Source organism: Aquarana catesbeiana, linkage group LG09, assembly GCF_042186555.1.
Source record: "Aquarana catesbeiana isolate 2022-GZ linkage group LG09, ASM4218655v1, whole genome shotgun sequence".
Taxonomy (NCBI): Eukaryota; Metazoa; Chordata; class Amphibia; order Anura; family Ranidae; genus Aquarana; species Aquarana catesbeiana.
Genome location: NC_133332.1, coordinates 126777184 through 126801775, shown reverse-complemented (window position 1 = coordinate 126801775; position 24592 = coordinate 126777184).

Genomic DNA, 24592 nt, shown 5'->3' with positions numbered 1-24592 from the left:
CCCTAAGTGAAAATGTCCAAATTGGGCCCAATTAGCCATTTTTCCTCCCCGTTGTCATGTGACTCTTTAGTGTTACAAGGTCTCAGGTGTGAATGGGGAACAGGTGTGTTAAATTTGGTGTTATTGCTCTCACTCTCTCATACTGGTCACTGGAAGTTTAACATGGCACCTCATAGCAAAGAACTCTGAGGATCTGAAAAAAAGAATTGTTGCTCTACATAAATATGGCTTAGGCTATAAGAAGATTGCCAAGACCCTGAAACTGAGCTGCAGCACTGTGGCCAAGACCATACAGCACTTTAACAGGACAGGTTTCACTCAGAACAGGCCTTGCCATGGTCAACCAAAGAAGCTGAGTACACATGCTTAGCGTCATATCGAGAGGTTGTCTTTGGGAAATAGATATATGAGTGTTACCAGCATTGCTGCAGAGGTTGAAGGGGTGGAGTGTCAGCTTATCAGTGTTTAGACCATACGCTGCACACTTCATCAAATTGGTCTGCATGGCTGTCGTCCCAGAAGGAAGCTTATTCTAAAGATGATGCACAAGAAAGCCCGCAAACAGTCTGCTAAAGACAAGCAGACTAAGGACATGGATTACTGCAACCATGTCCTGTGGCCTGATGAGACCAAAATAAATTTATTTTGTTCAGATGGTGTCAAACATGTGTGGCGGCAACCAGGTGAGGAGTACAAAGACAGGTGTGTCTTGCCTACAGTCAAGCATGGTAGTGGGAGTGTCATGGTCTGGGGCTGCATGAGTGCTGCCGTCACTGGGGAGCGTCAGTTCATTGAGGGAACCATGAATGCCAACATGTACTGTGACATACTAAAGCGGAGCATGATCCCTCCTTTTGAGGACTGGGCCGCAGGGCAATATTCCAACATGATAACGACCCCAAACACACCTCCTAGATGACCACTGCCTTGCTAAAGAAGCAGAGGGTAAAGGTGATGGACTGGCCAAGCATGTCCCCAGACATAAACCCTATTGAGCATCTGTGGGGCATTCTTAAATGGAAGGTGGAGGAGCACAAGTTCTAGAACATCCACCAGCTCCATGATGTCGTCATGGAGGAGTGGAAGAGGTCTCCAGTGGCAACCTGTGAAGCTCTGGTGAACTCAATGCCAAAGGGGGTTAGGGCAGTGCTGGAAATTAATGGTGGCCACATAAAATATTGACACTTTGGACTCAATTAGGACATTTTCACTTAGGTGTGTACTCACTTTTCTTGCCAGCGGTTTAGAAGTTAATGGCTGTGTGTTGAGTTATTTTGAGGGGGCAACAAATTTACACTGTTATACAAGCTGTACACTTACTACTGTACATTGTAGCAAAGTGTAATTTCTTCAGTGTTGTCACATGAAAAGATATAATAAAATATTTACAAAAATGTGAGGGGTGTACTCACTTTTGTGATATACTATATATAATTATATATATATATACAGTATATATATATATATATATATATATATATATATATATATATATATATATATATATATCAGCCCTCAAAATTTCCAAGTCAGCTCGGGCAGGGTAACTTGGAAGTACATAGCACATCCCTCAGAGCTGCACTCAGTATGTAGCACACCCCTCAGCCCTGCACTCAGTACTCCTCAACCCTGCACTCGGTATGTAGCGCACCTCTCAACCCTGCACTCTGTACGTAGCGCACCTATTAACCCTGCACTCTGTATGTAGTGCACCCCCCAACCCTGCACTCTGTATGTAGCGCACCTCTTAAACCTGCACTCAGTATTTAGTGCACCTCTCAACCCTGCACTCTATACGTAGGGCACACCTCAGCCCTGCACTTTGTACGTAGTGCACCTCTTAACCCTGCACTGTACATAGTGTACCCCCCAACCCTGCACTCTGTATGTAGCGCACCTCTTAACCCTGCACTCGGTATGTAATGCACCTCTCAACCCTGCACTCTGTATGTAGTGCATCTCTCAACCCTGCACTCTGTACATAGTGCCCCCCCAACCCTGCACTCTGTATGTAGCGCACCTCTCAACCCTGCACTCTGTATGTAGTACACCTCTGAACCCTGCACTCTATGCGTAGGGCACACCTCAACCCTGCACTCTGTACAAAGTGCACCTCTCAACCCTGCACCATATGTAGTGCACCCCTCAACCCAGCACTTGGTACATAGCACACCTGTCAACCCTGCACTCTGTATGTAGCGCACCCCTCAACCCTAACACTCGGTACATAGCGCACATCTCAACCCTGTACTCAGTACATAACGTACCTCTCAATCCTGCACTCAGCATATAGTGCACCTCTCAACCCTGCACTCAGTACGTAGCACACCTCTCAACCCTGGACTCGGTATGTAGCGCACCTCTCAACCCTGCAGTCTGTATATAGCACATATTTACTTAACAAGGCAGTAATTATCTGTACAGTACCTATAGTAGCTAATTATATTTTATCCTTTTTTTTATTTATCACATTCAGCTCAATGAAATATGCTTTATGTTCATATTGTTAAAGCTATTTTAATATTTATTTTTTTAACTTAATTCTGCATAAAACATTTAACAATGTCATTTCTTGAGATAATTTATGAGGGTGTGCTTAGGGGCAGAATTTGTGCCAATCGCACGAGCAGGAAATTATGTTTCTGGGGGGCGTTCGGTACACATTCTGTGTACCGAACACCCCCAGGTAGCCATATTGCATTGCATTTTTAGAAAATTACAGAAGCTGCAGATTACAAAATAAAGGTAATTTTTAATAACATTCAATTACAATATGACTTGTGTCGCAATTGTATACTTTATATTATTTTTTCTTTATTTGCTTTTTTTTTCCCATGAAAGTGAAGTTACCCTTTAAACGCTAAGTGTCCTTTAGGAACATGTTATATGGTACACCCATATTTAGGGTGTAAAATGTTGCTAAGCACCGCCAACCCTCACCCCCTGATCAGCAAAGTCCTTTGACACTTCCTCCAGCTGTTTACCTGAAAAAGCTGGGGGAGGTGTCTGCAGGAGCCTGACATTGTACCCATGATCCATTGATAAATTAATCGCAGGTGCAATGCTTTGTAGGCTTCTGTGGGAAAAATATATTAAATGCACATTTTTTTCCTGCACATTTATTATTTTTTTCTTAATGGTGAATTTAGCCTTTAAATATTAATTCTCTTAGTTTATGATAGGAGTTTCTGTCATATTTCAGGTTGTCAGTAAAAAAAAGGTGCTCTGTCAGTAAATTTTTCATGTTTTGTCAGTAAAAATAATCATCAGGGATTGTCAACGCTGCTGAGTAGATAGTTTGTGTTCTCTAAGTTTACCTAGGAACAGGTTTGATTCTGGCTGGTAACTGTGGTCAGTACAAATAGTTTTAGCCTTGCCCAAATGTAGCTACTAATCCTTTTTGCATTCTTTTATTATGAACTGAAAACATGTAAGTGAGAATCTAGCTAAAGTTGAGCTCTAGCTAGATATAAAAGAGACAGATTAATGCATCTCTGTTTTCATAAATGCATCATTAAATATTTTTGTCTTTAATGCAAGCAGAGTAAGTACCTGAATTTATGAACCTCTTCCTGCCCTGTACAGATGAGCTGCGTGAGATAAAAGTGGCACAAAGAACAAATCAGTTCATGTGCTAACAAGGGACATCCTGGAGAAAGCAGAGTGATAGACAGATGAGCTCATGACTTTGCTGCTTTTCCTTCACTGTCCAGTCACACTCTGTGGGAGGATCCATGACAGCAGGAGTTCTGAGGAAGTCGGTTAAATGATGATGCCCATCATGCAACCTGAAAGACTGAGGACATCTTGTGGCAGAAAAGAAGTTCTGCAGAGGATGGCTCTGAATTGATGATGAGAATTGTCCCAAAGCTCCTTTTTTACTTTAAACTTTTAAAAGGCTTTTTTGTTTTTTGTTTTTATATTGGGCTGGATTTTTGCTTTAGCTATATCTATAACTTGATGTTTAAACATTTTCTAACTGTTTTACATATATATATATATATATATATATATATATATATGTTTGGGATGGAGTCGGTCACAGCTCCCTTGGCTAAAAAAGTGTTTGACACTTTTAGTGCTTCAGACTAGGTCCTATATATGAGACACAGGAGACTTTCATGGGACATATATGACATATATATGAGACAGGAGTCACATGGGACATATCTAGTTTGTACACGGTCATTCCTCATGAGTTGGGGATTGAAGCATGCAGTTGAGTTCTAACTCTTTCCCAACTGTATGACAGCTCACAGATTGTCTTCCTGTTGAAACTATTTGAGATTGAAGAGAATTATTTTTTACTTAAAAAGACCCATTTTTTTAAACTGAGAGGAGCAGCAATGGGCTCCAGTGTCGCACCCCCATATGCAAACACCTTTATTGACATGATTGAAAACACTTTTATCTACAATAACACATTCTTTTTGGACCACTATAGCGAGTGGTTTTAGATTTATAGATTACATGTTTGTGTGGACAGGTGACATTGGAGGCTTATTCCTGTTTAATGGATTATTTTAACTACCTTGTGCCAGGTCTTTCAGTTTAACATTACATTTAGTTCTACTAAAAAAAAATACAGTGGCAGAGCATTGTCAGCAACCTGTATATTAAATCCACAGACCACAATCAATTGTTATTGATCACAATCAATTGTTTAGTCACTAGGCGGACGACATCCGCCTAGTGACAAAACGCATAGGGAGGAGCGACGTGCTGACATTACCGCGCTGTTCTCACATTCCGTTTGCACGGGCGTGTTCGTACTTTTGGCCGGCCAGCTTAACTTGTTTTATGGAACTGTTTACATAGTCTGTTTGCACAAACTTTTTTATAATAAACACCACCTGGTTTTACCTATGGCGAACCTTTTTTGTCTCTTTTTATGGGCTTAACTCATTTACTAAGGATACGTTCGTGGCCGCTTGTTGATTGCTGGTATTCATCAAGTCTGCGGGAATGTTCAGATTGTTAGCAACTGGAGGTGCCGGGAGGATTCAAAGTCCCTGGCTTGGTATTTGCCACAAGCTCTGACAGCTTGTATAGCTAATACCTCACAGGGTATTTTCAATATTTACTCCCTGTTGGGAAGCACTATGGAAGAGACTTTCACATTTATTCATTGTTTTTAACCATTAATTTTTAGTTTTACACGTTTCTAATTTTTCGCCATATTTATTGGTTCACTTACCATTTTTGCATAATTTATGTCACTCATTTATTTGCTGAATTGGTTGCCTTTTTTTCACTTAATAGGTTACTTGTGTCTGTCACTTCACAGGATTACATTCAATTTCAACTGTGTTTTTGATCACTTTTTATTCGTTCATTATTGCAGGTTTTTTCTATTTTTGTGTCTAATCATTGTAATTACTTGCATACTAGTTCAAATGTATCTGCTTATTTCATTCACAATTAGCACAGCTTCCTTTTTGTTTCAGTACAGAAAGAACCAATGATGTTAGCATCTTCTTCTAAAAAATATCCGGACAGAGGAGAATTTCCTTTGTATCTCATTTCTATCCTTTTTCTTTCCATGTACACAGTATTGTCAAAAAAAAATTGGTCTATACTCAGGGAGAATTATCCAAATAGCTCTGAATTCTGTGCACCCCCTCTTCCTTCATACAGATGGGGTAAAACATTGCGAGATAGATTGGTTAGGACCATCAATTCTGTCCACCTACTACCACTTTGACATTTTTGGGACCTCACAAGAATGGTTCATTTCTCTGTCTGAGTTGCATTCAGTACAATTCCATGACAAAAGGTACATTTTTGTTTCATCCACATGGAAGGCTTAGGATTTATATTAAGGGATATTATACTTGCCAATCCTTGTTTGGTATTTATGTGATTAAATGCCCATGTGGGCTCCATTATGTGGTTGAAACCACAAAAAAAATCAAAGATCCCATTGCACTCCACAAATATTCAATAAGAGATAAGTTAACTCAATTACCACTGTCTTGACATGTAATTAAGAAAGGGCATGCAATCTCACAGTTAAAATTCATCATAGATGGGGTTAACCATAATAGAAAAAGTGATAATCACAAACTTATTTTAAGCAAGAAGGAGGTGCAGTGGAAACATTTTTTGGATATACTGCACCCCAAAGGATTGAACTCTGATATGGATTTTTACCTTTTTGTGTGAATTAGTCTCTTTTTCTATATTTAAGATGAATTATTTCCATGTAATTTATTCATGAGGATTTTTTAGATAAATTTTGATATACTAGTTCATTGGTGTAAATTGTTTATATTATTGTCATTGTAAATTGTTTTCCATATTAGGGCTCTGTTAGGATGCTTGGACAGTAGTGATGAGAATTGTATCCAGTTTTCAGTCATTTTCTTGTTTGTGATTGAAGACATTTTGCAGATGCAGCTTCAAATGGTCATTTAATTAATAGGCTATATGGGTAGAGATCAGTGTTTACAAACGTTTTTTATGTATGTACCATCATCCCTAAAGTAGTAAACCAAAAAATACGTTGAAAATGGGATTTTAAAGGTACCCCTGATATAGGAAAAGACATTATCTACTAAAAATATATCAAATATTTATTAAGGCAATTTTACAAAAAAAAAAAATTGTACGATAAAATGTGAGAACAGTTTTACATTCACAGTCAAAGGTATACATCCTCAACCTAATATTGACAATGAAAAAAAACTGTGGTCACCAAGAGTTCAAGGCATAACCACGTCCACATAATTTCAACATGTTTCGCCCAGAAGGCTTCATCAGGAAAATGGACGAGGCTTTTCAATTATTCAACAATATTCACGATAAAAACAACCTTGGATGTTCAAAAGAGAAAGAGAAAAAAAGGTAAATACACAGAAAAAATATACATAAAACATTCACATTTATGTAGCTTGAAAGCTCTTTAGCTTGTGCAACCATAACTCCACCAAAACCACCCTCCAGAAACAAGAACAAAAACCATCCCACCCCCCATCCCACTTCCCCCCCCAAAAAAAAACACCCAAACACCCCCCATCACACAGGCTCACACCCAACCCTCCCCTAGTACTCCCACCCAACACAACCACCGCGTCAACTCCATACCTCTGTTATAGAGTTCTGGGGAAGTCGCAGGATACGAGGCGTCAGCTGAGAGAAGAGGGGAGGAGGGGTGCCCTTAGAAATGACTCCCCCCTGTGTAGTCCAGATGGATGCCTGATCACCGTAGGGAGGGATATATATTCTTTGGGTGTTTTTTTGTGGGGGGGGAGTGGGATGGGGGGTGGGATGGTTTTTGTTCTTGTTTTTGTTTTTGTTTCTGGAGGGTGGTTTTGGTGGAGTTATGGTTGCACAAGCTAAAGAGCTTTCAAGCTACATAAATGTGAATGTTTTATGTATATTTTTTCTGTGTATTTACCTTTTTTTCTCTTTCTCTTTTGAACATCCAAGGTTGTTTTTATCATGAATATTGTTGTTGAATAATTGAAAAGCCTCGTCCATTTTCCTGATGAAGCCTTCTGAGCGAAACATGTTGAAATTATGTGGACGTGGTTATGCCTTGAACTCTTGGTGACCACAGTTTTTTTTCATTGTCAATATTAGGTTGAGGATGTATACCTTTGACTGTGAATTTAAAACTGTTCTCACATTTTATCGTACGATTTTTTTTTTTTTTTTGTAAAATTGCCTTAATAAATATTTGATATATTTTTAGTAGATAATGTCTTTTCCTATATCAGGGGTACCTTTAAAATCCCATTTTCAACATATTTTTTGGTCATTTAATTAACTAAATTGATTCCAAGTGCTCATGATATGTATACACTATAATACCAAAAGTATTAGGGCGCCTGCTTTTACATGCACATGAACTTTAGTGGCATTCCAGTCTTAATCCATGGGATTCAATATTGAATCGGCTCACCCTTTGCAACTATAACAGCTTCAACTCTTCTGGGAAGGCTGTCCACAAAATTTAGGCATGGGTCTATGGGAATGTTTGACAATTCTTCCAGAAGCACATTTGTGAGGTCAAGCACTGATGTGGACGACAAGGCCTGGCTCGCATTCTCTGCTCTAATTTATCCCACAGATGTTCTATCTATTTGAGGTCAAGACTCTGTGCAGTCCAGTTAAGTTCCTCCACCCCAAACTCGCTCACCCATGTCTTTATGGACCTTGCTTTATGTACTGGTGCGCAGTTGTTGAAACAGGAAGGGGCCATCCTCAAACTGTTCCCACAAAGTTGGGAGCATGAAATTGTCCAAAATGATTTGGTATCGTTACGTACCATGTAGTAGAGTCTGACGTGTAGGAGGAGACTTCTCCTACAGCCCTGGCTCAGAAGCCACTGGAGTGGGAACAGTAGACTCGAAAGCGCAGTGAGGTAGGAGTGCCTGTTTGTGGTGTAGGCACGGATGGATGGACGATGAGTCACCAGGAAAGTCCAGATGCAGATGTCAGCAGAGGCAGGTGCAAGTCACCAACCTGGAAGCTGGCAGGTGCAGACTGGAGCAGTGTAAGACAAGCCAGGTCAAACACAGGTAGTCAAACAGAACTTGAAACGGAAAGGCTGGAGCAGAGTGAGACAGGCCGGGTCAAACACAGGTAGTCTGGCAGGTAGGGCTGTAGCTGAAGCAGGGTCAGATAAATAGGCAGAGGTCAGCAACAAGATATCAGCAGGAAGTCCAAATAGCAGGGTCAAGGTCAGAGTTGGAGAAATCAGTAAAACAGAGCCGGGTCAATACAGGTGATCAGGAGACAGATGCGGGGTTTCAGGAATTACTAGCTGCAGATCAAACAGCACTGCACTTGTGCAGCTGCTGTCCTTTTAAAGGCCTATTGGCGCCAAACAGCATCTAATGTGCGCGTACATGCATCTGGCGCGTGCTCCCATGCAGGCGCGCACCCAGGCGCATCTGGCGCGCGCTATCGCGAGCACGCCGCTGCCCGACTGGGACCTGTGTGCGCATGTGCGCACGCATGCACCTTCGTTTTGTCACAGCCAATCCCTGACAGGTATGCTGATGCCTTAAAGAGGAAGTAAACTCAGATTTTTAAACATTTTTTACTTCCTGCAAAGTAAAGGCATAATGTGCTAGTATGCATTGCATACTAGCACATTATGTGACACTTACCTGAAAACAAAGCCCGTGTCGTCCCCGCTGGAGGCTGCATCCGACTTTGCCTTCCGGGGCCGCGGACTCCAGCTGTGTGACTGGCCAGAGCCGTGTGACATCACTCCCGTGCATGCGCGCTGGAGCCACAGATCAAGGCACATGCTTCTGAAGGCACGGGCGGCCGTTCCTTCAGAGTGCATGTGCCAATTACATCATTGCCGCAGTATACAGTAGATATATCCTAAACGCCGCATGTTTAGGAGATATGTACAGTACCTACAGATAAGCCTTATGCAGCATACACAAGATTGGAATTTGCAACAACAAATGTTCGTTGTGAGCTTAGTGTCAGAAATTCTGCACGTGTGTAGCCTCCATCGGACATTTGCTGTCGGAATTTCCGACAACAAAAATTTGAGAGCTGGATCTCAAATTTTCCGACAACATAATCCGTTGTCAGAAATTCCGATCGTGTGTACACAATTCCGATGCACAAAATTCCATGCATGCTCGGAATCAAGCAGAAGAGCCGCACTGGCTATTGAACTTCCTTTTTATAGTCCTGTCGTACGTGTTGTATGTCACCGCATTCTTGACGTTCGGAATTTCTGACAACATTTGTGTGACTGTGTGTATGCAAGAAAAGTTAGAGCCAACATCCATCGAAAAAAATACAGGATTTTGCTGTCGGAATGTCCGATCGTGTGTACGCGGCATTATTCTAGGCTTACCTCTAAGTACAAGGTATACAAGAAGGTTTACTTCCTCTTTAAGAGTTCCCTTCACTGGAACTAAGTGGCCAAGCCCAACACCTGAAAAACAAATTCAGACCATAATCCCCCCTCCACCAAATGATTTGGACCAGTGCACAAACCAAGGTCCATAAAGACATGGATGAGTGAGTTTGGGGTGGAGGAACTTGACTGGCCTGCACAGAGTCCTTTCCTCAAACATAGAACACCTGTGGGATGAATTTGAGCGGAGCGTGCGAGCCAGACCTTCTCATTCAACATCAGTGCCTGACCTCACAAATGCGCTTCTGGAAGAATGGTCAAGCATTCCTCCCACTGACACCAATGATGGGGTATTATTCCTCTCACTGATACCATTGATGGGGCACTATTCCTCCTACTGACACCAATGATGGGACACAATGATATGGACAGCCTTCCCAGAAGAGTTACAGCTGTTATAGCTGCAAAGGGTGGGCCAACTCAATATTAAACCCTACGGACTTATGCCCCATACACACGATCGGATTTTCCAACAACAAAACTGTGGATTTTTTTCCGAAGGATTTTGGTTTAAACTTGTCTTGCATACACACGGTCACACAAATGTTGTCGGAAATTCCAAACATCAAGAACGCGGTGACGTACAACACATACGACAGGACTATAAAAGGGAAGTTCAATAGCCAGTGTGCCACCCTTTGGGCTCCTGCTGCTAATCTCGTGTTTATCTCGTGTTAGTAGAAGTTTGGTGAGAGACAATTTGCACTTTTTAGCCTAGTGCTTTTCAGTTCGCTTCTGCTTTTCAGTTTGTGCTTGGGGGTTCGTATCTGTTCTTCAGTGCATGTTGTCAGTTCGTTCCTGTCTTTTAGTGCTTTCTATTTAATAGATCACTTCTGTTTTCAGTGCGTTCTTGTCCGCTCATTTCTGATTTTCAGATTGTTCTTCTCAGGTCGTTTCTGATTTTCAGTGCGTTCTGTCAGTTCGTTCTGAGCAGCCAACAGTTTTCAAGTGGGTACGTACTCGTCGTAGAGTTCGTGCTGTGCTTGAGATTGGTGTTGGAGTTCTTGCTTTGACCCAAGTCTAATCCATGAACAGGGCGAGGAGGAGTTGATGGACGAAGAATTGGTTGCTCCAGTGTGACCAATTCTCGCACATGGCTTTGTTGCGGGAGATCCAGGCGAATACTCCTGATGATTTCAGGAATTATCTCCTGATGACAGACCCCATTTTTCACAGTCTCTTGGCTTTGCTGTCCCCTTATATTACGAAGCAGGACACCTGCACGTGGCAAGCCATCACTCCCGAGCAGAGGCTCATCACCACGTTGCGGTACTTGACGACGGGAAGAAATCTCCAGGATATCAAGTTTACAACTGGAATCTCCCACCAGGCTCTGGGAATCATTATTCCAGAGACCTGTTCTGCCATTATTCAGGTCCTGCAGAAGGACTATATTAAGGTTTTATCCTTTAACATCACATTCTATGTATTTAATGTTTGCTAGTGCATTGTATTTATTTCATCATTCCCTAATTACCATGATTGTAATATGCTGTGAATGTCCTCTTTGTCCTCATGCATGCTGTAAGCTTTTAATGCTCCTTTTTTGTCCTTCATGCATATTTGCCTTCACTAACCTCCCCAGCATGCTATCCTGGGCCCATACACACCTAGCCTAGTCACTTAACAATGTTTTTTGTCAGCTGCATTTTAGTGCTTACCCTAAACACCCCCTAAAATGTGTCCAAATGTTATTTTTGTCCTTAAATTCAGGCGGAGTGAAAGAGGCTTTTTTTTGTGGCCCAAACTCATTTGAAACCCTCCATCTCCCCCAATCGCTAGGTCAGCCGATAATAATACTCTATCTGCTGACTTTGCCAAACCCATACACACTATACCTACCACTTTTGTGTTAATATTTATGGATGAATTCACCAAAGCATGTAGTGCAAGGGCCTGCCTGAATACTTTCAAATGGTACTGTTTAAATTTTTGTTCTCCTATTATCTTGATAGGTAATTGCATAATGTAAAAATGTGCTTCAATTTGTACAGTGTGTATTCATATTTTTGTATTATGACACTTCTTACCTGTCCAGTGGGCTGCCAATAGTGTAAGTAAGGAGGGGCTGGCCAAAGTAATCCACATTATTTATGCATTCATCTCTCAATGAAGTGGAGAGGGTTACCTGTCCAAAACATCTTCCCCTCCCCCCTAAAATTTTTACAATGGGCCATCAGAGGGGGTGATAAATCTGATAAGTGGACCTTATACTTTTGATTTTAAATATGCATTTCAATAAATGTTATACCTATGTTGGCCAAGAATGTCTGTGTATAGTCTGCTTGCAATGTTATGTCCAAAAGTACTAATTTTTTTTTTTGTTTGGCTCCACAGTTTCCTTTAAACCCACAGGAATGGCAGACTGTGGCCTCCCAGTTTGCCCAGCAGTGGGACTTCCCCAACTGCGGTGGGGCAATAGATGGGAAACATGTCCGCATCGTCCCACCCCCCAACTCAGTGTCATGCTATTATAATTATAAGGGGTATAGTAGTATAGTGCTGTTGGCGGTGGTGTCGGCGACGTACAAGTTTTTGTATGTGGACGTGGGGCAAAATGGCCAGATGTCGGGTGGTGGAGTCATCTCCCAGACAGAGTTTTACAGACGGCTTCAGAATGGCAGCTTGAAGTTGCCACCTCCGGAAGATAACGCGGTGGGACTCCCGTTTGTCTTCATAGCGGATGACGCATTTACGCTGGGGGTTTATCTTCTGCGGCCATTCCCGATGAGGACCCTCACCCCGGACAAGAGGGTTTTTAATTACCGGCTGGCCAGAGCCAGAAGAGTAGTGGAGAATGCCTTTGGAATAATGGCCAGCTGGTTTTGTCTATTCCTCACAGCTATTAATATGGCGGAATATAAACTCAATCACATAATTCTATGCTGCTGCATTTTACATAACTTTTTGCTCAAAAATGCAGCAAACTATATGGCCTCAGTTGGGACTGAGGCCGGCTTACCGGATCCAACAACTCTGACGGCTCTTGAACCTGGCCGTCCTGGCTTGCCCCCCCAAAGCGCCCGCAAAGTACGCCAAAAGTATCTAGAGTACTTTGCGGGTAGGGGGGCCATTGATATGCCAGAGAATGTCTAAACATGTTTTAAATACATTTTTTTATTATAAACTGAACTCATATTTCATTTGATTTACTGCTTGTGTTTCTTTTAGCTGTCTCCTAGGTTCTTCAATGGCCATTTTCTTCAATAGTGCAAACATAACTTATTTGATACATGAGGTGACAATCTCTTCTTCAGCTAACTCTTATGTTGTGCTATGGGTCTTCTACGCACACACAATGTTTTTGTTGTTAATGTGTGTAATGCATTAATACAAAAAATAAGCATCCTTTTCAGCTCCATGAATTAATTGCTTTGAGTCCCTAAAATGGCCTGATTGGGGCAAATTTTAGAGCACTGTTGGGGTTATTTACTAAAGGAAAATCCACTTTGCACTCCAAGTGCACTTGGAGTGCAAAGTGGATTTGTCTTTAATAAATGCCCTCATTGTCACTGTAACTACACCAACTTACTCCAAAAACTGATATTGAGCATTGAAAGAAGAAGCCACACATTGTTGAGTATAAAACATTTTACTCCTTGCACATTCGCATGTGCGTTATAAAAGGGTTTTTTAACAAAGCAACATCTTTGGTTTTCTAACATTTATGTTTGACAGTAGATATAGCCTTTTTTTGGCTAAACAGGCATGTTTAAAACCATAACATACACAACGCAGGAACTTACAAAGTTCAACTTTGATAAAGTGAAGGCCATATGAGACATTAGTATGTCAAAACTGTGTTGATCTTGCCTTCATCAGATAGGGTGATGTCACCCCTGTAAAAGCCAATTTTGAAGATGCACATAAATTGGGAGTCAAAATGTGGATTTCCCTCTTGATCTCATGCCTAATGTCAACATGTGCTAGCTCCCATCATGGGGGATCAATGGACGTGTTTCGGGGGTGCAACACCTTCCTCTCATCTGCTTTAGTTGGGAGGAGGGGGTTGCACCCACAAAACACGTACATTGATATCCCGTGATATCCAACAAAAAGGACCAGGTAGGCAAAGAATCTGGAGGAGTCAGCGACTGTTTTGATTCGGCTGGCTACTGTGGTCCTCACAACAACTCCTGGTGGCCCCGAGTTGTATGGCTGTCTGACAGCCAGTAAACTGGAACAAATAGAGGAGGGCCAATGTTTCATCTGTGAGGAGGTAATACCTTAGGCCCTAAACAAGGGGATGAGGGGCCAACTCACAACTAAAACCTACATGTGTGAGTTGTACCATATTACTCCTCCACCACCTCCAGCAACACCACCACCTCCAGCAACACCTCCAACAATACAGCCACCCCAACCAACAGCAGCAGCATGGAAGGAAGCATTGAAGGAAGTGTTGAGAGTGATGGCTTGGGTTTGGTGTGGTCTGGCAAAAGACGCAGGCTGTTGTAAGACCACAGCCTCAGGACATATATGTCACCTGCTGCTGCTCCCAATCTCCCTGAGTCCTGGACCATAGTGTGCTCCCTATTAAATGTCCTCCTCATGGTTACTAATTTGGTCTTTCAAATAATCAATGTCTGCCCTGGGGTACAAAGGCTTCAACAATTCCAACTGTTTCTACAGCGTTGCCTTCCTCTTTATTTTGTTAAATTAATCCATTTAAAATTTTTGTTTTGTCAAATACTTGGCTATGTGTTTTACTTCAAACGGGACAGTTTGTTTGTGAGTAGGCAGGTACATTTCAAAAATACAATGTAAAATTAACAAGGGACACCAACACCAACCAACCTATTTGAGGTAATAAAATACAAGATAATAATGGTGTTGTGGTAACTTGACACACAAAACATCAAAAAATAGTATGGAGATCACAAGAAAAAAAAGTTATTCTGGAGATCTTGATTAAAAAAAACAACAAAAACAAAGATTATTCATGAGATCACGAGAAATAATAAAAAATCAGTTTGTCAGAACTCTGTGTGAATATCAGCAGCAAAGCAACTTCATTATTCTAACATTATAAAGAAGAAGAGAATGCGCTGCATTGAAAGATTTAAAAATTTGCTGTGCGATGAATGTGCTATCTCCATTATGAACGCTAGTTTTACAAGGCCGTTTCCATCTCGTACTTGATTCTGAGCATGCGTGGACTTTTGTGCGTTGGACTTGTGTACACACGATCAGACTTTCCTTTGTTGTAGGAAAATTTGAGAACCTGCTCTCAAACATATGTGTGCGGAAATTCCAACAGCAAATGTTCGATGGAGCATACACACAGTCTGACTTTCTGACAACAAGCTCACATCGAACATTTCCCGTCGGAAATTCCGATCGTGTGTACGCGGCATTAGACTGGGATGCCATTAAAGTTCATGTGCATGTAAAGGCAGGGGTCCAAATACTTTTGGTAATATAGTGTGTATATAAACACTGATTTGTGCTTGGTAAATGTTGATGAGTTCCTGTCTGAGGAAGAAAAGAAGATTGTAATTTTAGCATGTGTGCGCTGTAATCTTTTCTTCTGTTTGCAAGTCTATCTTTGCCTGTCTGAGGAAGGGTGCTAGAGATCCCCAAACTGTAACGATGAAATACCTGTAACTGGTTTTTGTATGTTTTTTATTTTCATTTGAATAAATGTTTGTGCAGCTATCCTCTGAACTATATATATATATATATATATATATATATATATATATATATATATATATATATATATATAATAAGATTATATACCCTGGCAGAATTTATGATTTCTTGGCCATTTTTCAGAGAATATGAATGATATGAATGATAACACAAAAACTTTTCTTTCACTCATGGTTAGTGTTTGGCTGAAACCATTTATTATCAATCAACTGTGTTTACTCTTTTTAAATCATAATGACAACAGAAACTACCGAAATGACCCTGATCATAAGTTTACATACCCTGGTGACTTTGGCCTGATAACATGCACACAAGTTGACACAAAGGGGTTTGAGCCCAGGTAAAAAGGGGTTTGTGCAGGTTTATGCACAGATGTCAATGCAAATCGCAGCCCAAAATTGCAAAAATGTATGTCAAGGGCGCCCAGAATGTCAGGACCAGGTTAGTGTCTTTGTTGAATGGATGAAGTGGTCTTCAAACACTTAGGGCTGCACTCAAAGAGGGAAGCAATCTCTAATAGAAAACAAATAAAAGAAAAAAAGGCGCCTCTAAGTGCAGAATTAAAACTTTTAATATCCCCAAACAGGATTAAAAACACTTACAGAATCAAGGATAAGAAGAGGCGTAACATGGATGTATGAAGCAGGTGATCCAGCATCAGGAGGTCCCAGTGTATCACAGCTTTCCAGGGATAATGATATGCAGCAGCAGAAGGTCCCAGGATAACCAGCAGGTGAACACTCCAGGCTCTGGGAACACTGGTGAAGCAATCACGTCGTCTGAGTCAGCATGGAGCATGAATCCTGGAAATGACGTCAGCGGGAGGGGACAACAACCAGCATGGACCGCAAACAGGAAATATGTCATCCAAATGGGATGCGTTTTGGAACTACTGATTGGTTCCTTCTTCAAGCCAATGTCATTTCTGGATTCTGAGTCATGGGGAAAGCAAAAGAATTGTCAAAGGATCTATGGGAAAAGGTAGCTGAACTGTATAAAAGAGGAAAGGGATATAAAAAGATATCCAAGGAATTGAGAATACCAGCAGTGTTCAAACTCTAAGCAAGAAGTGGAAAATGAGGGGTTCTGTTGAAACCAAACCACGGTCAGGTAGACCAACTAAAATTATAGCCACGACTGCCATGAAAATTGTTCAGGATGCAAAGAAAAACCCACAGATAACTTCAGGTGAAATACAGGACTCTCTGAAAACATGTGGTGTGGCTGTTTCAAGATGCACAATAAGGAGGCACTTGAAGAAAGATGGGCTGCATGGTCAAGTTGCCAGAAGAAAGCCATTACTACACAAATGCCACAAAGTATCCCGCTTACAATACGCCAAACAGCACAGAAACATGCCTCAAACCTTCTGGCACAAAGTCATTTGGAGTGATGAGACCAAAATTGAGCTTTTTGGCCACAACCAAAAACACTACATTTGGAGAGGAGTCAACAAGGTCTATGATGAAAGGTACACCATTCCTACTGTGAAACACGGAGGTGAATCACTGATGTTTTGAGTAGGGATGAGCCGAACACCCCCCGGTTCGGTTCGCAGCAGAACATGCGAACAGGCAAAAAATTTGTGCGAACACCATTAAAGTCTATTGGACGTGAAAAATCAAAAGTGCTAATTTAAAGTCTCCACTTTCCCGCTGTCAATCATATTGGCTTTCTCCTCCAGCATGTCCAGCCCTTCCCCACATGCTGGTGAGCATGTTCCACATTCGGCCGCAGTGCAGCAGGGGTATTGGCGCCCCCCCGTGTTGCAGGAGGTTTTTTTGTAAACCCCAATACCATCAGCTCCATGTTGCTCCATGGATCTCCTGTGAAATTATTCAATTTTTTTTAGATTCGGTACAGAAATCAACAGATGTATTTACGTTGAAGATAAATTTACAATACATTTGCAAAAAAGGACTTCTAGGACTTCTTATCACTTACTTCTCCAGCTTTTATTTCAGCCTGATTTACACTATGGTGAGCTTCTCTCCATTCTCTTGGGTTTTTGATCGGTGCCTTGCCCTGTATACCCGTTGATTTGAGGTCACCTGGCTCGCCTTCGGTGTAACTACAGAGAGTTGCTGCTGCTGGATCGATGTCCGGACACTGACCAATTATACAGGCTTATTTAAGCTTACCCTCCATTAAGTGTGCTTTCTATGTGGTGGAGGAACACATCAGAGGGTGGTGTCTTTGCATTAAGGAGTTTATTTCACCTTCACTGTTATCACTGGACCCATATCACTGGACTGTTTAATTACTTATTGAGGACTTTTTATATTTATTGTTCTCAGTGGTATCCAGATTGTTTCTTGGTAATCACTCACTTTTACCGTTAATAATTTTACGCAGCTTTTTCTTTTCTTTTGAATTTAAAGGCTTATATGCAAGTTATTGCCATAAAATGTGTTTGTGGACCTGGGTCCGGGCCGGGGGGCATGTATCAATGCATGAATTTTTTTTTTTTTTTAAACGGCCGTTTTTTCGAGAGCAGTCATATTAATAATCCTTAAAGTGAAACAATAAAAATGAAATATTCCTTTATATATCGTGCCTGGGGGTGTCCTTAGTCTGCCTGTAAAGTAGCGCATCTTTCCCATGTTTATAACAGTACCACAGTAAAATGACATTTCTAAAGGAAAAAATGTCATTTAAAACTGCTTGTGGCTGTAATGTATTTTCGGATCCCAGCTATATAGATAAAAATACAAAAAAATACAAAAAAAATGGCATGGATGTCCCCTCCAAAATCCATACCAGGCTCTTCAGGTCTGGTATGGTTATTAAGGGGAACCCCACACCAAAATTTTTTTAAAAATGGCGTGGGGGTTCCACTGTAACCCCTTACAGTTAATCTTGTTGGGCGCAGGAATGGACCCTGCTTAACTATTATTTCAAAAATAGTAATTACATGCCCCTGTTAAACAGGGGCAGAAAAATTGGGCTTTTTGATTTTGGAAGCGCCAGAACACTGTAAGCCCTCACAGATACTCGTGTTGGGGGCAGGAATGGGCCCTGCTTAACTATTATTTCAAAAACAGTAATTACATGCCCCTGTTAAACAGGGGCAGAAAAATTGGGCCTTGGGTGGTGGTGCCACAACACTGTAACCCCTCACAGATACTTTTGTTGGGCACAGGAATGGGCCCTGGGTTTAAATATTATATCAAAAATTGTAATTACATGCCCTTGTTAAACAGGGGCAGAAAAATTGGGCCTTGGGTGGTGGTGGTGATGCCACAACACTGTAACCCCTCACAGATATTCTTGTAGGAAAGGCCGCGGCTTCAGCCTAGCTCTGGAACAGCGGCCATCTTGGTACACCCGGCGGCGGCCTAGGTGAGCGGCGCGCTGACATCATTATCACCTGCCTCAACTGCTCGTGCCTGCTTGTGTAGTGGTAAGCAAGCAGACAATCGTAGGGGAGATGTGGATATTACAGTGGGGGAGATGTGGGGGAGATGTGGGTATTACAGTGGGGAGATGTGGATATTACAGTGGGGGGAGATGTGGATATTACAGTGGGGGAGATGTGGATATAACAGTGGGGGGATGTGGACATTACAGTGGGGGAGATGTGGATATTACAGTGGGGAGATGTGGTGAGATGTGGATATTACAGTGGGGGAGATGTGGATATTACAGTGGGGGGGGTGTGGATATTACAGTGGGGGAGATGTGGGGAGATGTGGATATTACAGTGGGGGAGATGTGGATATTACAGTGGGGGAGATGTGGATATTACAATTGGGAGATGTGGATTTTACAGTGGGGGAGATGTGGATATTACAGTGGGGGGAAATGTGGATATTACAGTGGGGGAGATGTGGATATTACAGTGGGGGGGGATGTGGATATTACAGTGGAGGGAGATGTGGATATTACAGTGGGGAGATGTGGATATTACAGTTGGGAGATGTGGATATTACAGTGTATGGCTCTCACGGAATTACATTTTAAAATATGTGGCGTTCATGGCTCTCTCAGCCAAAAAGGTTCCTGACCCCTGCCCTAAACCAAAAATATTATTGGAAGCTAGCATCATCAAGATGGAGGAGGAATAGGATAATTAGCATAGGGATAGTCTTCAAGGGATCCCGGATCCATAACAAATTCAATCAGTTACATCAGCATCAGGTGCTTGATAGCTGCTGATCCAAGACTGATTCATTTTTATGAATGTGAGCCTATCAACGGAGTATGTGGACAGACGTACTCTTTGATCCGTTACAAACAAGACAATGACCCCAAGCACACAGCTAAAATAACTAAGGAGTGGCTTTCACAACAACTCTGTGACTGTTCTTGAATAGCCCAGCCAGAGCCCTGACTTAAACCCAATTGAGCATCTCTGGAGAGACCTAAAAATGTCTGTCCACCAACGTTTACCATCCAACCTGACAGAACTGGAGAGGATCTACAAGGAGAAATGGCAGAGGATCCCCAAATCCAGGTGTGAAAAACTTGTTGCATCTTTCCCAAAAAGACTCATGGCTGTATTAGATCAAAAGGGTGCTTCTACTAAATACTGAGCAAAGGGTCTGAATACATAGGACCATGTGATATTTCAGTTTTTATTTTTTAATAAATCTACAAGAATGTCAACATTTCTGTGTTTTTCTGTCAATATGGGGTGCTGTGTGTACATTAATGAGGAAAAAAATGAACTTAAATGATTTTAGCAAGTGGCTGCAATATAACAAAGGGTGAAAAATGTAAGGGGGTCTAAATACTTTCCGTCCCCACTATATATATATATATATATATATATATATATATATATATATATATATATATATATACATATACGAGACTGTATGTATATATATATATATATATATATATATATATGAGATTGTGTGTGTGTGTGTGTATATATATATATATATATATATATATATATATATATATATATAAATTATATTAATACACTGCCTGCACTGACTGAATATCGAGTAAACACTGAATATATAGTTTATGCTAAATGCAGGGTATATATATATATATATATATATATATATATATATATATATATATATATATATATATATTATGTAGCAGGGCGGTACCTTGCCAGAATCCAGGTCTAATAAACAGACAGTTCACTAATGAGTCAGCTGTGTTTTGGGCTTTAAGTAATCACCAGACCAAGGCTCTAGGCTCCCAGTTGGAGACAACTCCACCCTGCAGACAGGAGGTCTGGGCATGGGAGTCAGTAGGGCTTCACCTAGGAGTGAGAGGTGGGAGCCATTGTAGCACAAGGCTACTTGCTGTATGCACAGAGGTGCTGAGCGTCCGGTCTGTGGGAGACAGACCAAGGCCCTAAAGTGTAAGTCCTGAGCTGGAGAGCTGTATTTACAAGCCAGGAGGGCTGAAAATCATTTACTTTGGTAGCAACACTGAAATAATGAATACCCCTGTGAGGGAATCTTTTGTGTTTGTTTTAAACTTTCTTTTAAATAAAAGTGGGCAAAACCAGCCCTGAAATGAATAAAAGCAAGTGGTGGTGTCCTTAAAGCGCTACACTTGGAGTGAACCCCTGACAATATATATATATATAGATATACAGGTGTATATCTATCTATATATATATATATATATATATATATATATATATATATATATATATATATATATATAGACTGACTGTATATATCAAATACACTACCACAAACTGAATAACCTGCCTGCTTAATTTAAATCAAGCTATCTCTCTGTCCACGCCAACAACACTACACACGGCCGCCGTGTAAGCAGGCTTATATAGTGTGGGGCGTGGACTTAGTCCCCCTGAGCCATGATTGGCCAAAGGCAACCTGCCTTTGGCTAATTATGGCTCTCTCAGCAGAGCACGCTGTGATTGGCCAAAGCATGCAGGTCAGGTGCATGCTTTGGCTAATCATCATACAGCTATGCACTGCGATCTCGCATTGCATTATGGGGCGTTCCGCGGTGCTCGAATTTCCCGCGAACACCCCATACACCCGAACAGGCGAACACCCGATGTTCAAGTCGAACATCGAGCTCATCCCTAGTTTTGGGCATGTGTGAGCTACAAAGGCACAGGAAATTTGGTCAGTATTTTTTTATAACTGCATTCATCTTGCCCTCAGTTTTGGAGGAACATTTGCATTCATCAGCCAGAAAGCTGCGCATGGGACGTACTTGGACATTCCAACATGACAATGATCCAAAACACAAGGCCAAGTCGACCTGTCATTGGCTACAGCAGAATAAAGTGAAGGTTCTGGAGTGGCCATCCCAGTCTCCTGACCTCAATATCATTGAGCCACTCTGGGGAGATCTCAAACGTGCAGTTCATGCCAGACAGCCCAAGAATTTACAGGAACTGAAGGCTTTTTGCCAAGAGGAAGGGGCAGCTTTACCATCTGAGAAGATAAAGAGCCTAATCCACAAATACCACAAAAGACTTCAAGCTGTCATTGATGTTAAAGGGGGCAACACACGGTATTAAGAACTGGGGTATATAAACTTTTGATCAGGGTCAGTTGGCTAGTTTCTGTTGTGATTATGATTTAAAAAGAGTAAACACAGTTGATTGATAATAAATGGCTTCAGACAAACACTAACCACGAGAAAGAAAGAAAAGTTTTTGTATTATCATTCATATTCTCTGAAAAATGGCCAAGAAATCATAAATTCTGCCAGGGTATGTAAACTTATGAGCACAACTGTGTATATATTTATTTTAATCATTTTAATAATTGCCACTAACTATTGATTGGAATGGAAGGGTATCATTTTGTGGGTGTAGTTAAATGCAGGTGTTGTCAGTTGCGTGTCCCTTGATTTCAATTTGAGATTCTGGTCACCTTAGCATATGCTGGCGCTGCACTGACCCCCTACAGAGGGGGCCATCAACAGTCCTTACAGACAATTCCAAGTAATAAAAGGTACAGTATTTATAAGTAAAACCAAATAATAGTATGCTGTCCTTTTTTTCTTTTTTCATGAATCCTTTTGTTTAGTTAGTATGCTGTCCTAAAGTCTGCGAGGCATAGGTGTTTATTGGGTGAACACTGACAGTATGCAATCACTCATCTGTATGGCTTTGTGGCTCTATCTGGTCAATAATGTCACTCTAAATTTGCCTCATTGTTTTCATTGTCAGGAATTACAGGCCAGTAAATGCATAGGGCAAGATGATATCACTGGTTGCTAAGGATGCAGCGGGAGCTCACATCTGCCACTTCCCTAGCAATCATTGACATCAAGGAAGCTGTCATGAATAGTAGCAGTTTTTCTACCATTACTATACATGACATTTAAGTAAAAAAATCAAACACGTAAAAAGTCCCATATTCAGATGAATGCCCACACAGCCAAATAACCCCATACGTGTAGCCAATGTTATTAGGAAACTATCTTCAATGTGCAGAACAAGGAGTCCAGGAAGTGATGGTTTGGCCCCCCCAGAGGGTGGTCACACCAAATATTGTTTTGATTTGGAATTTTCTTCTGTTCATTCCAATTGATAAAAATAAACTTTTAACACTTTTATTTCTGAAAGCTTGTATAATTTACAGCATTTTTTTCTCAGCTGCACAAAACTTTTGTTCAGAATAACTGTTGTAGTGCTCTAGGATCACTTGCAAAGCAAAAACATAAAAGTCTTTATTTTTTCATGAGGTAAACAATACAGTGCTTTCAGTAGGAAACATAAATAGCTTAACTCCAGCAAAACGAGAAATCAAAAGTCCGCTTATCTTCATCACAACATAAAAATAACAGTGTAACCGTCACACATTACCTGCAGAAAGAAAAGTCCAATCTGAGACCTTTTTGGCAGCTTCCAGAAAACATGCAGTACTTCAGACAACTGTCTCATCTCCAAACTCCTTACTACTTTACCTCTGCTCTAGGACCTTCCTGTCTTTAAGTGCTGCTTCCTGGAGGTAGGCTTAACCCTCTTGGGACCAGAGTGTCCATAACTGGAGGTCCTTTCCCACCCAAATATCTCTCTGAACCTCCGAATTCCAGGTCCTGTATAAGAAAATATCAATGCGTAGAGGAGAGGACTGTAAGTTAGTTCTCTCCTTTTTGATCAGACTGTCTGGTAACCCCTCACCCTACACAGGTGAGAACCCTTAAGTACAGGAACCACACCCCGAATATGGGCAAAACATAAAACATAGGACCCATCCAGGACCCATCCTCAACTTCCTGTACAATATATATGTATATATATATATATATATATATATATATATATATATATATATATATATATATATATATATATATATATATATATAATAAACTTACTAAAATATGAAAAAATGCCTTTTTGATTCTCTTATTTAACTGATAATTGAAAACAAGACTCTCTGCAATAATGATTTGTAACTAGAGACCATATGAGCTAGACTACGTAGGTTGAGACATAGGGAGCAGTAAGTAAGAAAAATGGTAAAAAAAAAAAAAGTAGCTATCTGGTCAGGATAATAATGTGATATTTCCATACTAAAATGTGCTCAATGTATTTTTTAAAGATAAGTCTACTTCTACTTTGAAAAACACAGACTTTTTTCAGCATGTTGTAGATTTCCTTTGGCCCATAAAATAAAACTGTGTAACTGTAATACATTTATTAACAATAGTTTTGCTATAATAATCATTATTGTAAACAATGCTCAAAGCTTCTTTATATTGATTAGACAAATCACCAGTCTCTGCAGCAATGGTCTAAAATGGATAAAATTGCTGTAAGAGAAGAATCAACCCAGTGATAGGACATGTAGTCTCACTGGATTGTATTTATTGCTCTCCAGATTAGTATTTAGGATAAATGGCTTGCTTTACAAACTATTTCTTAAATCCCACAGGATCACTTGCTTTTCTGTTGAGTCGTTAAAGCTAATCTGATGGCAACAGACCTCACTGTCCGTTATCAACAGATGGGGTTAAACATTTAATGAATCTTGATAATCCATGACCTAAATGTCTTTATTTTAGAATGTTTTGCCATATATTTGCATATAGTATTGCAGGACCCTCAAATCAGATAGTATACAGAAC